The 16878-nt window shown below is 42.4% G+C and overlaps 1 protein-coding gene across 13 annotated transcripts in view; it reads left to right on the top strand.

Moving 5' to 3' along the window:
- Positions 1-16878, top strand: part of brip1 (BRCA1 interacting helicase 1) — a 302307-nt gene that overhangs the window by 228216 nt on the left and 57213 nt on the right. Inside the window, exon 22 of one of the 13 annotated variants that reach the window (XM_086034845.1) lies at positions 6908-7397. The exons of the other annotated variants lie outside the window; for them this stretch is intronic. The gene's annotated coding sequence lies outside the window, so the exon portion shown is untranslated. Of the gene's footprint in view, positions 1-6907; positions 7398-16878 lie in introns of those variants that run through there. 13 annotated transcript variants of the gene reach the window in all.

The raw sequence follows: 16878 nt of genomic DNA, 5'->3' as shown, positions 1-16878 counted from the left end.
ATATATATATATATATACAGTATATATATATATATATATATATATATACAGTATATATATATATATATATATATATATATATATATATATACAGTATATATATATATATATATATACATATATATATATATATACAGTATATATATATATATATATATACAGTATATATATATATATATATATATATATATATATATATATACAGTATATATATATATATATATATATATATATATATATATATATATATATATATATATATATATATATATATATATATATATATGTATATATATACAGTATATGTATACAGGTATGTATATATTACTTTTGGCTAATGGCGATTTCATTCCTTCCGAAATATAAATTATTTTGGTGGCTATTTTTGTAATACGGAAGTAAGACACCTGGTTCACTAAAACCCCGCCTCTCAACATGTGGCTGCCGCACCTCTTTCATGATGTCCTCCTAAAGCTGGCTGCTGGACGCGCCACCCGGGAAACAGGAATGAACAATTGTTATGACTAGGCAGACAAGTGCTGCTTTTTAATTAATACCAAACATCCCCACACCACACACCACTCCGCTTGGATTGGCACCACACTGCACGGCTTTATACAGTCCACATATTTTGTGTTTTACATCAACATTGAAGTTGGGAGCACACCTGCAACCCTAGTGAGGACCAGTGGTTCGGCTAATGGATGGATGGATGAAAATGAATGTTGATTGTTGATAATGTGTTTCCAAGTTTTTTGTTTTGCGGACCCCTGAGATAGCCTTGGCCACCCCATAGCCACCCCAAGGATAAAGTCTAGTTCCACCACTGCCATCTGGAGCACGACTTGTACAGTATGTATGAGACAAGTAGGTTTATCCCACTTACTCAGCCTTTATTTAGGTACTTAATCACCTTCAGAAGGATTGTTCCGGCTTTGGCTAACCTTCCATCAGCAGCATGTGATCCCTGGTAAATTGTACTTATCAAGCTAAACACTTGAGGTGGACTAGGCTGGGAGCTAAAGATGAAGCTATGAGGAGATGGCAGCATTGTGATTACAGATTTGATGGCTGACATGCCTCAGTAGCAGTGACGTGCGGAGGGGTTATTGACTGGCAAAGCACTCGCACCACTGGAGTCGGATATACAACTATTAACCCAAAATAGATGGGTGGTGGGCCAGGGGTTAAGTTAGTGTATGTAGATGATCCCCGCCAAAAGAGGACTTCAGCTTTTTTTAAGATCTTCAGTTTTTTAACAAATGAAACAAAAATTGTTGGCACCCTTAGCTCTTGCCCTTTTTTTTTTTTAATCAGTAAATTTGTGTGGGTTACTGGTTCAGGCAAACCTTTTGCCGGTGTCCTATCACCGTGTTGAATTATTGATCAATCAATGGTTGGATCTAATGTTTAATTTGAAGATACTACTATTGGAGTTGATGCTTCGTGATGTCAGTTAAAGATCGCATGTCACATCTAAACACATTACTAAAATAACATTTGCACATCAATCACGTTCAGAAGGGTAAAATGAATTAAACATGAATCAAGGTGGTCAAAGATCATTATTAACCCATAAGAACCCAGACCCATTTTTCCATAAAGGAAAATTATGTTGGATATACTACAGGCCAAGTGGATCACATAAAACAAATTTCTGATGTTTTTTTCAGAATAACACTTTTTCATACCAAAGATCTGTGTTGTTACATATATATCACATTGGGCGTTAGTGCTAAAAAATGTTCTTTATTTGGCAATAAGTAAACATGACAGTTTTTAGTGCTTGGTAACATGAAAAGTGCCTATTATTCGCATTTCAACAAGTAAACATGACAGTTTTTAGTGTTTGGTAACATGAAAAGTGCCTATTATTTGCATTTCAACAACATATATTGTAGCTGTGACTTTAATGACAAGGTTTAAAATAAAATTCTTCAGTTTAGCTTTGTGTCACAAAATTGCCAACTGTATCAAAAATAAATAATGCTGCATATTTGGTTGCGTTTGTAACAAGCTACCATGGGTACAGAGAACTGAACAACAGACCCAAAAACAAAAGTTTTGCAAAAAAAAAAAAAAAATTGTTTTTTAGCCTACACTAGATGGTAAGACTTGAAACAGTTTCATTCCTCAGTGAAGCAAAGACGCACATCACATTTCTCACAGAGAGTGGTAGTTGCATTGACTTTGCAGTGTTTGTCACATTTCACAGGGCAATGTGCAACTTGGTCAGAGCGAACATCATTTGGAACTCCAAGACGAACCCTTTTGGCCAGTGGTGGTGGTGGTGAAGATGTGGGACTGAGTTATGGTCGGCCTCTTCGTGCCTGCAAAAGAATGAGGCTAGTGGCAACCTCTGCCTGGAAGCTCTTTTGTCGCAGTACATTTTTGACACCAAGTAGTTTACAGTCACGGCGGTAGATCAACCATGCATTAACCAGACCTAACATGATGGTGTGCCAGAACAAGTAGAGGTACCACCTCCGTGACCTCATGTGATACGTGGACCTTGCAATGCATGCATCAATGAGATCCACTCCTCCCATGAATGTGTTATATCTTTCACAATGTGTGGCCTCCTGACCTCCAAAAATGTCTTGCCTGCTTTGCTCCAGCGTCAAGCATTATCTTGAGGCTCAACCGCACAATAGGATGAGATCAGGGTAACAGATTTGTTGTCATACCACTTGACAATGACCAGTCTTTCTTTTTTTTTTCCACCCTGGCGTGAACAGATTCTCTGCCTCTCTTGGCAAGACTTTTATCATCTTCAAGATGACACCCAGCTAAGCGATTGCCACGCAGAGTTCCCACAAAGTAGATCTTTCGTTGAAAAAGGTTGAGTACCAGTGGTACTGAAGAAAAAAGATTGTCGGCAAAGACTTTGTAGTTGTGGTCTGATTCGAGAGTTTCACAAAGCTTGACCACAACATCACCTCCCATGCCAAGTAAAGACTTTTTCCCAGTGCCACCATACACTACAAAATCACAGAGGATTCCTGAAGAACAACAGCGACTCCAAATTTTCAGTCCCCAAGGGTGGGGCTTGCCCTTCAAGTACTGTCTTATTGGACTGTATGTCCCTCCGAAGGACACCATTTGCTCATCAATGGAGTTGTGCTCTTCCGGGGTGATATCCAGGCATTGTTTGCGAAATATATCCAACCATGGCTGGATCTTCCAACACTTATCTTCTGCTTTCTTGTTTGATACGTTGGTGTTGTCAGTGAAATATAGATTTGTCAGCAGGTTTAGAAAACGATTACGTGACATGATGCCAGCCACCATGGGGCACCTTGTGTCATTTTCCCAGTATGCACGATTTCCTGTCAGTTGGCAAAGACCCATTCTCAGGTAAAGACCAATCATTATTTCCAGCTCTTTTACAGTGGTGTTTACATTGTTGTGGTTTTCCGATTTTTGTACACTGTACAAATTTGTTTGGTCTTTGAGCAACTCAAGCATTTCCGCTGTTATGAACTTTCTGAAGTACTCCAGAGGACTAAAAGATTGTCTGGAGGTGTGACATGTGGTCCTTTGAATGTGAACTCAGGGATTTCAAAAGGTTTCTTCCTCCAAGAAAATGTTTTTTTCCCTTGGACAGTTCCTTCTTCTGTTCCTTTTTTGTGACCATGGACATTTTCTTGTTGTTTTCCTTGGACGGATGTATTCTTATTTTGCTCTCTTGAACTCACATTTGGTTGTGGTTCATCATCAGAAGTACTTGATTCACTGTCTTGGCTATTGGGATTGTAAAGAGGGTCATCTGGGTCTTCATCTGAGTTATCGTCACAACCCTCAAAGTCACTGTCATCTCCCAGGCTGATCTTGAGTGCATTTTGAAGAGAGTATTGCTTGTTCTTTTGCATTCTAAAAATTTATTAAAAAATAAGAAAGTACAGAATACACAATAATTAGATATATTTTTATTGCATAAGCATAGCATAGTAAAACTGTATTAGCATTACGTTCAAGTTCCAAAAAGTGTTTTACTTTCACATTATTTTGTGCTTCTATTTGTTCAGTACACTTTTAATTGACAAGCAGAACATACTTCAACTGAATATAACAGATACCGCTAAATACATTGGGTGGATTACAATTTTTGTTATTGTGACAAATATGTCACATCGAGCTTTTCATTCGTATTTTAAGGCTGTAAGCCCAACGTGACAAGTATGTCACAGCAATATTTCGATCCCTGGTTTGATATTCCATCCATCCATCCATTATCTCCCGCTTATCCGAAGTCGGGTCGCGGAGGCAGCAGCTTCAGCAGGGAAGCCCAGACTTCCCTCTCCCCAGCAACATCCTCCAGCTCTTCCGGAAGGATCCCAAGGCGTTCCCAGGCAAGCCGGGAGACATAGTCTCTCCAGCGTGTTCTGGGTCGTCCTCGGGGTCTCCTGCCGGTGGGACATGCCCGGAACACCTCACCAGGGAGGCGTCCAGGAGGCATCCTAATCAGATATATATTATATGATTTGATATTAGTTTCTTCAATAACTATGGTGAGACCAGGTTGAGGGCACTATAGGACATGTTATCAAAGTATTGGAACTGTCAAATGAGTTTGAAATTACCTGTAGTATCACATAACAGTTCTGAAGTTGGCTGTTTCTTTGAAGTTAACACATCAGCAATACCAGCAAATTGGAGAAGTCACTTCCTGTCAGAGTCACATGATTATCACATGGTCTTTATTCCAGGATGTTGCATATCGTTTAGGGTTTTAATGGGTTTAAAGTTTTAAAGCAAAGAAACTGGGGAGTTCAAAGTGTTTGTTACACTGGTGTCACCATGGGGTCTTATGGGATTTAAGCTTGAGTGGAAATACTCCTTACTGGCATTCCTTCTTTTGAAAATGTAAGTTTTAAAAACAAACAAAAAAAAAAAAGAAAATCCCCGGGGTGTGTACAAGATGGCGCACGTATAGTCAGCACGGCCTCGAGCTCCAACAAACTTTCCAGCCAATTGACATCCCGTGTGGCCATCTAAACTATAATGTGTTTTGGAATGAACATTTGATGACTATTTCAAGAGAATTATAGCCGGTATCCCAAAACAAATGGGAAAGAAGAATGAAGGAAGTGATGAAATCAAACACAAGCACATGACTAGGAAAGCTGCAGAGGAGACTCTAATACTAGGTTTGCTGCTGAAACATCTGATGCTAAGAGCATTATACACGCCCTCGCGGCGATTATTGACAGCTGGGATATTAGAAAAGATTGAGAAAATGGAAGAGTGTGTGACACAGATCGTGGAAAAGTAGCGGATGTTACCCAAATGATTGAAACCAGATTGGCCTCTGTGCTGGAGGCTGTTACCGCCCGTGGTATTGAGATACAAGCCCTAACCGTAAGAATAGATACCACGGCAAAGCAAAGCAAATTGGACTCATCAAACGGGTTAATGCTACTTCCGAAGCCAAAATTGTAACTTTGGAGAAACAAGTTAAACACCTGCAAGATCATACAGAACAGCTGGAGAATCCCGCAGACACATTGTCAGAAAATCCGGAATTGAAAAACTAAAATAGGGGCCAGATGCAGTAAAATACCTTGAGAGGTGGATCCCCGAGGACCTTAATCTTGACGCCACAGAAGGAAGGATTGTTCTGGACCGTGCCCATGTACGCCAACCTGGACTCCGCCAAACGGCCAGAGAACATTGATCGTCAGATTATTACTCTGATAAAGTTAGAGTAATGGAAGCTGCTCGCAGACACCGTCAGGATGGGATCCACTTCTTCAATGACTACTCAGCTGAGGTCGCCCGCAAACGCAAAGCTTACGATGGTGTGAAAGCACGACTCCGGGAGTTGAAAGTGAAATATGCGCTGTTATACCCAGATATTTTGAGGGTGAACAACACTGGAGGAGTTTATCGTCGCTTTTTCAACTCCTATCGAGGTTAATGCATATGCTCGTACTTAGGAACTGGCGCGTGCCTCACCGCTGCCAAAAAAGAGAGTATGAATGGACAATTGAATACTGGATGGACTGTCAGATTTTGTAACGTGTGAGTATAACCCCTTCGCCCCCCCTTTTTTTATTGAGATTTTTTTTCTTTCCCCCCTTTCCTTACCCCCCCCTTTTTTTTTTAAATTAACCTTTTTTCTTTTGTCTTTTTTAATTTACCCCCTCATTTATTATCATATCATATTATCATCATCATTAGTATCATTATTATTCATCATAGTAGTAGAAGTAGTATTAATATTGTTATTATTATTATTGTTGTTTTTGCTATTATTTTATTTCATGACCATTCTGGGGAAATATATGTAATGTTATTTTAGACCACACATAGTTTTATTATTTACTCGATTTGCAGCTCAAGTGAAGGTTAAAAATAATAGAAACATTACCAAACCTCAAAGATAGTTTTGCTAACACACTGCCAGTTTTTTTAGTTTTGTACACTTTTGTAATATTAATATAGAAGTTGTACCTTGACTTTCTTGAAAAATGGATTTATAGCTAGGGAATCATGGAAAGAACGGAATACAGAAAGTGTATACAACCAAATGTTAAAGGAATTAAAAATCCAATTAAAATGAGGAAGGTGATAACTTATTTTTTTAAAATACAAGACAGACATTGCTTTTATCCAAGAAACTCATTGAACAGATATAGAACATGCAAAATTGAAGTGTGATTGGATTGGCCAAGTCTATTAAGGCCTAGATCAGGGGTGCCCACACTTTTTCAGCCTGAGAGATACCGTATTTTCACAACTATAAGGAGCACTTAAAAGTCTAAAATGTTCTCCAAAATGGACGGTGCGCCTTATAATGCGGCACACCTTATGCGTGCACCGAGTTCCAAAATCTGTGAATGTTGTGTGTCTTTGTTGAGCGCTGCATTTGACTGACTGGGAGCATTTGCTGCCAATATGCCAGTTATAGAAAGAAAAGGCGGATGTGAGTGAGGACACCATGCGGACGTTAAAGGGAGAAGGGTGGGCGTGACAGAGGACGCTAACGGCACGCCCCAGTAGGTATGTAGTACTGGTATATGCATTCATTGTACATAACAACATTGAAAATGGCACCCATGAAGAGACACACCTGCAAAGCACAGTTCAAACTGCAAGCTATCAGCTACGCGCAGGTACATGAAATCGAGCAGCCGCGAGGGATTTAGGACCAACAAATCCATGGTTTGCAAGTGGAGGAATCAGGAAAACGAGCTTCACCAAGTCAAGAGGACGAAGCTGAGTTTCCGCGGAAACAAGGTGAGGTGGCCCGAGTTGAAAGACCAACTCGAGCAATGGATTCATGATCAAACAACAGCCGGGAGAAACGTCTCTATGAAACAGCGCCGTCTGTCCATCCGGACAAGGGGCACCGTGGCGCAGCAACTTCCGGCGGATTAGATTAGAAAGATTGCCGACAAACGCATCCAGGCTAACCACATCACCAACATGGACGAGGTGCCGCTCACTTTCGACATCCCGGTGAACCACACTGTGGAGAAGAATGGGACCAGCACGGTAGCGATACGCACAACGGGGCACGAGGGGTCGGCTTTTACTGTTGTGCTTGGTTGCCATGGTAATGGACAGAAACTGCCACCTATGGTGATTTTTAAGCGGAAGACGCTGCCTAAAGAAAGGTTTCCATCCGGAGTCATCATCAAGGCCAATCAAAAGGGCTGGATGGACGAGGTGGCATCGTATTGTATTAAGTAAACTGTAGCGAACGCTAGGGGAAAGTGTGTTGTTCAAGTATATTGTATTGTACTGTTTTGGAATGTGTTTACCTGATATTTAAAGTTTAAATATACGTGTGATGGAGACTTATTCAATATTGTAATAGTAATTTATCTTTCAGTTGCATACATAGTGGAGGAAAATGTATATCCAAAAACCCTTGTGAACACCAATTGACAAAAAGTTAGAATAGGTCCAAGCGCCAGATTTAGTATTGCTTATCCTACATGTCTCGTAAATCAACTCAAATTCAAATGACAAAAAAATAAATAATTTGCATTCACATTGATAAATGTTCTACATTTGTCAGTGGCACTACAGTAAGCATGAACTATTTTCCATTATACACTTTTTTTAAACCCCACAAATTCCCAGCTTCAACACATCATCAAGTCTGTTAGAAAGCCCACATTGTTTTATGATTTAGTAGTTGTTGGTCCATGCTTTCATTTGAATCTCTGTGTAGTGTTTGAGATGTCCTTCACGGTGAGTGGGCTTTGAACGCACCTCAAGTCCAGCGTGGAATGTCGAACACGAGAGACGGGTGTGTTTATTTTTTCTCGAGTGCCAGCAAACTCCATAATTTTGACTAGATTCCATCACGTTTGTTTTTGTGTGTAAATACCAAAAGGTGAGTTTGATCATTTATGATGTTCCTGAATCCTATTAAGTGATTACTGTACACTACTGCATAGCTGAATGCTTGTGAGTGATGTCACATCAATAAACGTTAGTGAGTAATTTCAGCAAGTTTGTTGAATATTCTAGTGATGATAAAACGGGTAAATGTGAATTGTTTATATGGTTTTGTTGTTTAATTATTGGAAACAGTGAATTGAGAAGTCTAGGCATGCTGTGAATTAATGGATGTGTATTGGAGGATGTTACTTTATTACTGCTTATCTGTGTAGTCGCAGACCACAAAAAATAAACTTGTCAAGTGGAATACAAGCCTTTGCCACTCTAAAATAAAATCAGCTGGAGACCAGTCATACATTTTTTTTTTACAAAGCCCATCACTGCTACAGATGTTGACTAACTGGTGGTTATTTGCTAAATTATATTTTTCCAACAAAAGGCTCCCCAAGTATTTTAGAAAATTGAGGTAACACGGCCGTCCACTCACGCGTCGGGCTGCTCCGGGACGCGGTGTCCCGGTACAAGGGTGGTCGTCATCACCAGCATCATCGGCGACACTCATCGGTGTCATCCACCGTCTTCACTCGGCCTCGGCGGAGCCATCCTGGACAGTGGGGTCGTGAATCTTCCGCCGGTGGTGAGTCCCTTGGCGTTCCCTCCTCACGTCACCCACCGACCACCGTTATAATTGGCGACAGCACCATTAGACGTACTCACTATCCCGGCTGCGTCACCCGCTGTTTTCCCGGAGCGAAAGTCATGGACATAGTTAACATCCTGCCGGGTGTTCTTGACTCTCTGCCATCATCCATTACCCGGCTCATCGTTCACGTTGGGACAAACGAGACAATACGCCGACAGTCTGAGCAGACGAAGAGAGACTTTCACGCCCTCTTTGCCTTGTTAAGAACCTGCGGTCTCTCGGTCTGGGTGAGTGGCATTTTGCCGGCATTGTCTCGCGGAGCCGAGCGCTTCAGCCGCCTTTTAAGCTTGAACACGTGGCTCCTACGCACTTGTGGCCACCTTGACTTTGCTTTTATTGACAACTTTAACCTATTCTGGAATCGCCCGTCTTTTTACCAGCCGGATGGTGTTCATCCGAACTCTCTTGGTAGCAAGATTTTAGCCGCTAACATCCACCATGTCGTAACCAATTCCACTCCCAGCTGACTCTTGTTTACCAATCATATTTCTTCTTCTACTCATAAACGCTGCAATGACAATGTCACTACCATCACTTACAGGCCAATACCAGCTGCTCACAGTACCACCACCCTCACTAGCTCCCCCTGCAGGCCCTCATTATCATTACCACTATCGGACAATTTTCCCATTGAAACCATCACCGGCAGACGCTTCCCTTGCACACACAAACAACGTGGTTTTAACAGTGGTAATCTAGTATATGTTAATACTGCTCATTCGTACCACCATGAGCGCACGTCCAGCACAATAATTAATCTGGCCGTGCTGAACGTGCGCTCCCTTTTAAACAAAACTTTTATCATAAACGACCTGATTTTAGACAATAATTTACATGGTATACTTTTGTCTGAGACATGGCTTGGTACAGATGCTCCAGTTGCTCTCAACGAGGCTTGCCCACCGAATTTTAACTTTTTATTTTCTACAAGGGATGGCAAAAGAGGAGGCGGGACTGCATCAATTTTTATTAATACTCTTTTATCAAAGGAGATCATTTTTAGCAGCTATTTATCGTTTGAACACCATGCCTTTGTTTTTAGCAGTCCCCCTATTCTCTGCATTACCGTCTATAGACCTCCCCATCATTCCACTTCTTTTATTACAGAATTTTCAGAATTCTTATCCATTTTATATTCCAGTTATAACAGAATATTAATAACTGGCGATTTTAATATACACATGGACAACATCTCGGACCCACTATCCAGAGATTTTTCAAACCTTTTAAACTGCTTGGATTTTAAACAGCACGTCTTGCAGCCAACTCACAACAGAGGACACACCCTGGATTTGGTTATAACCTATGGCTTGTCTGCTGGTGTGTCCTCTGTTGTTGACTTGGCAGTGTCAGACCACTACTGTGTCTATTTTAACATCGCCAGTTTTAACCATCTAGCAGTCCCGGTCAGAACAGTGAAGAAACGCTACCTATCTTCTGAGGTGGCAGCAAATTTTATCGAGATCTTAAAAAACACTCCTGCTGACATTTTACCTGCACCCTGTGATCTTATTGTTGACAATTTTAACCTACATCTTAAATCATCATTAGATTCAGTAGCTCCACTTTTAATTAAAACAACAAAAACAAAGACTGTACCCCCGTGGAGAAACAATGCTATCAAAATATCAAAGAGAAAATGCAGGAGTGCAGAGAGGAGGTGGAGAAAAAGTAAACTTACAGTACACTATGAAATTTTATGCGAACAACTGAAATCTTACAATAAAACAGTAAAACTGGCAAGATCTTCCTATTTCTCAAACCTCATTACAGTCAATAAAAACAACCCCAGGGTTCTCTTCTCCACCTTTGAACTTTTAACTAGTTCTGATTTTAATAAGTCCCCACAGAGACCAACAGATGCTCTCTGTGAGGACTTTGCAGACCACTTCAGAAGTAAAATCGATGACATAAGATCCAGTCTTTTAGCCCGTCAAAACACAAGTTTTAATAAACCCGGACAATCATATTTACATGAGGAAACACTGGAAAGTTTTGCCCTGGTTGATGCAAGGACACTTGTTCGAGTTTTCTCCCAGGTAAACCCAACAACCTGCCTTTTGGATCCAATTCCCACATTTCTTTTTAAGACATTTTATGGATTTTTTGAAGAACAAATTTTAAATATAGTCAATTGCTCTCTTCAGACAGGCGTCTTCCCAGCTGCCTTTAAAACGGCGGTGGTGAAGCCCCTTCTGAAGAAGAGCGGTTCTGACCCGAGCGTTTTTAATAACTACAGACCCGTATCCAACTTACCGTTTTTAAGTAAGATTTTAGAAAAACTGTTTTTCATCCAGTTGAATCATTTTTTAAATACAAATAATATTTTGGAGAAATATCAATCTGGTTTTAGGATGAACCACAGTACGGAGACTGCTCTTTTAAGGATCTTAAATGATATTAGGTGCACTGCAGACGTGAGAAAACTCACAGTCTTGGTGCTACTGGATCTAAGCGCTGCTTTTGATACAGTAGATCACCAAATTTTATTAAATAGACTTAAAAATCTAGTGGGCATCTCTGGTACTGTTTTTGACTGGTTTTATTCCTATCTCACAGACCGATATTTCTTTGTAAGTATGGATACTTGTTCCTCTAAAACTCATGAAATTAAATGTGGGGTTCCTCAAGGTTCGATTTTAGGCCCCTTACTTTTTAATCTTTATATGCTTCCCCTCGGGGATGTCATCAGGGGACACGGCATCAGCTTTCACAGCTATGCTGATGACACGCAGCTGTATATTGCCGTGTCTCCTGATGACACAGGACCCATTGATACCCTTTTAAATTGCATTTTAGATATCAAGTCATGGATGGCAGATAATTTCCTACAGCTCACTGAGGACAAGACTGAGGTCTTAGTTATCGGTCCCGAAGGTCAGAGAGAGAAGCTTTTACCAAAACTACACATTTTTAATCCCTCACACTGTGTGAAGAACCTTGGCGTCATTTTTGACTCTGAGCTCAGTTTTATTCCTCATATTAAAAATGTAACCAAGATTGGTTTTTATCACCTTAAGAATATCGCCAGAGTCCGCCCGTTTCTCTCTCAGGCTAACACGGAAGTGCTGATGCATGCCTTTATTTCCTGTCGTTTAGATTACTGTAATGCCCTGCTCTCTGGCCTCCCGAAAAAGAGCATTTCACCACTGCAACTACTGCAGAATTCAGCCGCTCGGGTGCTGACGAGAACCAGAGGGCGGGAGCACATTACGCCAGTTTTGAAATTGCTGCATTGGCTCCCTGTGTGTTTCAGGATCGATTTTAAAGTACTTTTATTAGTTTATAAATGTGTTAATGGTCTTGGGCCATCTTATTTATCTGATTTGCTTTTATCATACCAGCCCTCGCGGATCCTGAGGTCCTCTGGCGCCGGCCTTTTATTTATTCCAAGGGTGAGGACCAAAATGCATGGCGAGGCTGCATTCAGCCATTTTGGTCCTCACCTTTGGAATAGCCTGCCAGAGGATGTCAGGTCTGCAGAGACTGTTGATATTTTTAAGAGGAAGCTCAAGACACACCTTTTTAGTTTGGCTTTCAACAACTTTTAAATAATTTATCTTTTCTTTTGATTGAAGATAATTCTATGTTTTGCTTTGAATGTTTTAAAGCACTTTGAGTTGCATTTTTATGTATGAAAAGTGCTATATAAATAAAATGTGATTGATTGATTGATTGATAACAGCGATACAGGTCTATAATTTTATATCTTCCTTTTCTTTTGCTCACTTTAGTTAAGCCGTCTACTACCTATTGATTGACAAAAATCTTTATACAATCAAGGTTTCTCTGTAATGTGTTATAGAGTTGTCCCATGACTATCTTGCTATGTTGCCAGACGTAATCAGACAAGGACAGGACATGAATTCTGGTGCAAGTGATCCTGACATTTGACCACGGGTTCCCAAAAAGGGAGATTATATGTGATTAAATGTGAGATTATAAACGATTAAGATATTACCATCCATGCCAGAGTCTAAAAAAATAAATAAAATAAAATGATAAATTAATTGAGTTTAATAAGAAATACATAATGACACAACACCTTTGTATTAAGTTTTTGTTTTCTTGTTGTGTTTTTTTCTATCAAAATGCTTTGCGCTTGTGAGTGGTACTTGGCTAAAAATATATCTACGTTGATATTTTTCCCAGGGGGCTACTCTAAGAAAAAATGAGAGATGGATAGACAGGACACTTTTCACTTTTAGTTTCAATAGCAAGACACACTGGACATGACCTAGTCAAGTCAAGTCAAGTCAAATTTATTTATGCAGCCCTCAATCAAAAGAAAGTCTGAAAGGGCTTCACATATGCACCAGATCATATACACGACATCCCCTGATCTTAACCCCCAGGAGGGCAAGGAAAAGCTAAAAAAAAAAACCAATGGTCAATGTAGAAATCTTCATAGCAGCGCCTCCGAGGATGTGGTCAGCCTCCAATCTTGTAGTAGTCAGTTGCTGTTGGATCGAACAGCAACCTCCAATTTGGTCGTCATCACCTAGTTCGCAAGCCTGCGAAAAGGGGGCAGAAAAAGTATAGAAGCAGCAGTAAAGAGGCCAAAACAAAAAGTTCAACTAAATGCAGAATCGTACAAATAAGTCTTAAGTCGTGTTTTAAACATTTCTACTGAGGTAGTACCTCTAATATCCGCGAGTAGGGCATTCCAAAGCATCGGTGCCCCAATAGAAAACGCTCTGGAGCCTGCGAACTTCTTCTTGGCTCTAGGGATCACTAAAAGGCCGGCACTTTGTGACCGAAGGTTTCGGCTCAGAACATATGGTATCACTAAGTCGACGAGATAGGAAGGTACTAAGCCGTGCAGTATTTTGTAGGTAAGTACCAAAACCTTGAAATCGCATCTCAAGTGGACTGGGAGCCAAAGCAAATCGGCTAATATCGGGGTAATATTATCGAACTTTCTTGTCCTTGTCAAGATCATTAGTTACTTTGGCGAGAGCCGTCTCAGTAGAGTGATGGGCTTTAAATCCTGACTGAAGAATTTAAAATCGATTATTAGCGGCCATATAGTCACTAAGATAAGATAAGATAAGATAAGAATGCCTTTATTGATCCCACAGTGGGGAAATTTTCATTGTTACAGCAGCAAAGATATAGGTCACACAGGGACGGCGGCATAATGTAGCCATTAATGTATAACATTGACGGCAAACATTCGGGATCAAACCTATGTAAATATAAGCAGTAACATGTGTACATACACATGTATATACACACCAACGTACATCTACATAAAAAGTATGAGGAACACTCATTTTGGCCTGTACATAGTACAGAGGAAAAATACTCTAAGTAAGTGACAGTGCTGCAGTGCTGTAGTGAAATGTAAGGAACAGCATTGGATGAAAATAAAACTAGACTAACAGTAGTGGGGAATGTTGAGTATTGCACGGTATTACAGTAGTGGGGAATATTGGGTATTGCACGATATGAGCTCAGGTGCAGGACTGCACAATTGCACCAATGTCCGCCAGTTTGTAGAGACTACACAATGTTCTTGTTAAAGAGTCTGACAGCAGCAGGCAAGAAGGAACGGCGGAATCTCTCCTTTGCACAGCGAGGGTGTAACAGTCTGTCACTGAAGGTGCTGTGGAGTGCTGTTAGGGTGCCCTGGAGGGGGTGGTCCGGGTTGCCCAGCATTGATGACAGCTTGGCCAACATCCTCCTGTCCCCCACCGAGTCCACAGAGTCCAGGGAGCAGCCCAGGACAGAGCCGGCCCTCCTGACCAGTTTGTCCAGCCGCTTCTTGTCCCGGGCCGAGACGCCGCCTGCCCAGGTGACCACTCCCTGGAAGACGACCGATCCAACCACCGAGTCATAAAAGTTCCTGAGGAGTGTCCCCTGAACCCCAAAAGACCTCAGTCTCCTGAGTAGGAAGAGTCTGCTCTGACTCTTCCTATAGAGGGCGTCTGTGTTGTCGCATAAGTCCAGTTTATTGTTCAGATGAACACCCAGGTACTTGTAAGTTGAGACTCTCTCAACATCTGTTCCACGGATATTCACTGGTGCAGGTGAAGCGTGCTGGCGCCTACCGAAACCCACCACCATTTCTTTGGATTTCCCCGCATTGATCAGGAGGCGGTTCTGCTGGCACCAGTCTACAAAACCCTGAGTAAGTTCTCTGTACTCCCGATCATCTCCGCCTGTGATGAGGCCGACAATCGCAGAGTCGCCAGAGAACTTCTGCACGTGACAGGTAGGGGTGTTTAGTTGAAGTCTGAGGTGTAGAGGGTGAACAGGAAGGGAGCCAAGACAGTTCCCTGTGGGGCCCCCGTGCTGCAGAGGAGCACGTCAGACACACAGTCCTGTGTCCTCACATACTGTGGCCGGTTTGTGAGGTAGTCCTGGATCCATGTGGTGAGGTAGTGGGCCACCCCCGCCCGCTCCAGCTTGTCTCCCAGTAGGGTGGGCTGGATGGTGTTGAAAGCACTGGAGAAATCAAAGAACATGATCCTCACAGTGCTCCCCGCCTTCTCCAGGTGGGAGAGTGAAGTGTGGAGGAGGTAGATGATGGCATCATCCACACTGATGCCAGGCTGATATGTGAACTGGAGTGGGTCCATCGAGAAGCTCACCAGGGGGCGAAGGTGGACAAGGACCAGTCTCTCCAGGGTCTTCATCAGGTGAGACGTCAGCGCCACTGGTCTGATGCTGTTGAGCTCCTTCGGGTGGGGGGTCTTTGGCACCGGGACCAGGCAGGATGTTTTCCATAGCTGGGGGACCCTGCCCAGCTTCAGGCTCAGGTTGAACATGTGCTGGACAATTCCACACAGCTGGTCTGCGCAGGATTTGAGGAGCTGGGGGCTGATGCCATCTGGACCCGCTGCCTTCCTCGCTTTCATCTTCTTCAGCTGGTTCCTCACCTGAGATGTTGTGAAGGCCAAGGCTGGGCAGGAGGGATGGTGGCTATCTGGTGTAGCTGGGAGCTGGAGACTGTGGAGAAAAGGGGGGAGGGGGTGACACGCCCAGCAGGAGGAGTAGGTGGAGGCTGCAGCAGGAGAGACTGAGTGGAGCCAGGCATCTGATCGAACCTATTGAAAAAGAGATTCAGCTCATTTGCCCACTGCAGGTCCCCCCCAGTCCGGGTCTTGGGTTGTCCGTGGCCTGAGATGGTCTTCAGGCCCCTCCAGACTCCCCTGGCGTTATTCTGCAGCAGCTGCTCCTCCATCCTCTTCCTGTAGGACCTTTTCCCCTCTCTGATCCTCCTCCTCAGCTGGCGCTGCACAGTCTTACGCTCATTTATGTTGCCTGACGCAAAAGCCCTCCTCTTCTCCTTCAGGAGAGCTTTTATGTCTGGTGTGATCCAGGGTTTGTTGTTGGAGAAACACCTTACTGTCCTGGTGGGTATGGTGTTCTCCGTGCAGAAATTTATGTAGTCTGTAACAGTGTCCGTTAGACTACTAATGTCTTCCCCTTGAGCATCGAGACATACTGTGTGAATGAAGGCAGAGAGGAGGAAGGGGAGGAATGATTGAAGTCACCAGAGATGAGTATCAGGGCATTTGGGTACTGTGTTTGTAGCCTGCTCACTGCTGCAGTCAAGACATCACAGGCTGTGTCGCTGCTGGCAGCTGGTGGGACGTAGAGGGTCACCGCGATCACATGACTAAACTCTTGCGGGATGTAGAATGGCCTCATGCCAACAGCTAGCAGCTCAATATCCCTGCTGCAAAGCTGCTCCTTAATCGTGATGTGCCCAGGATTACACCATCTATCGTTCACAAACACAGCCAGCCCTCCTCCTTTCCTCTTTCCACTCTCCAGCGTCCTGTCCGCGCGTATGATTTGAAAGCCGT

This window comes from Filicampus tigris, chromosome 7, assembly GCF_054856515.1.
Source record: "Filicampus tigris isolate MCC_2025a chromosome 7, RoL_Ftig_1.0, whole genome shotgun sequence".
Classification (NCBI taxonomy): Eukaryota; Metazoa; Chordata; class Actinopteri; order Syngnathiformes; family Syngnathidae; genus Filicampus; species Filicampus tigris.
Note: the sequence above shows the minus strand (reverse complement) of the source record. Positions and strands in the feature narration are given on the sequence as shown.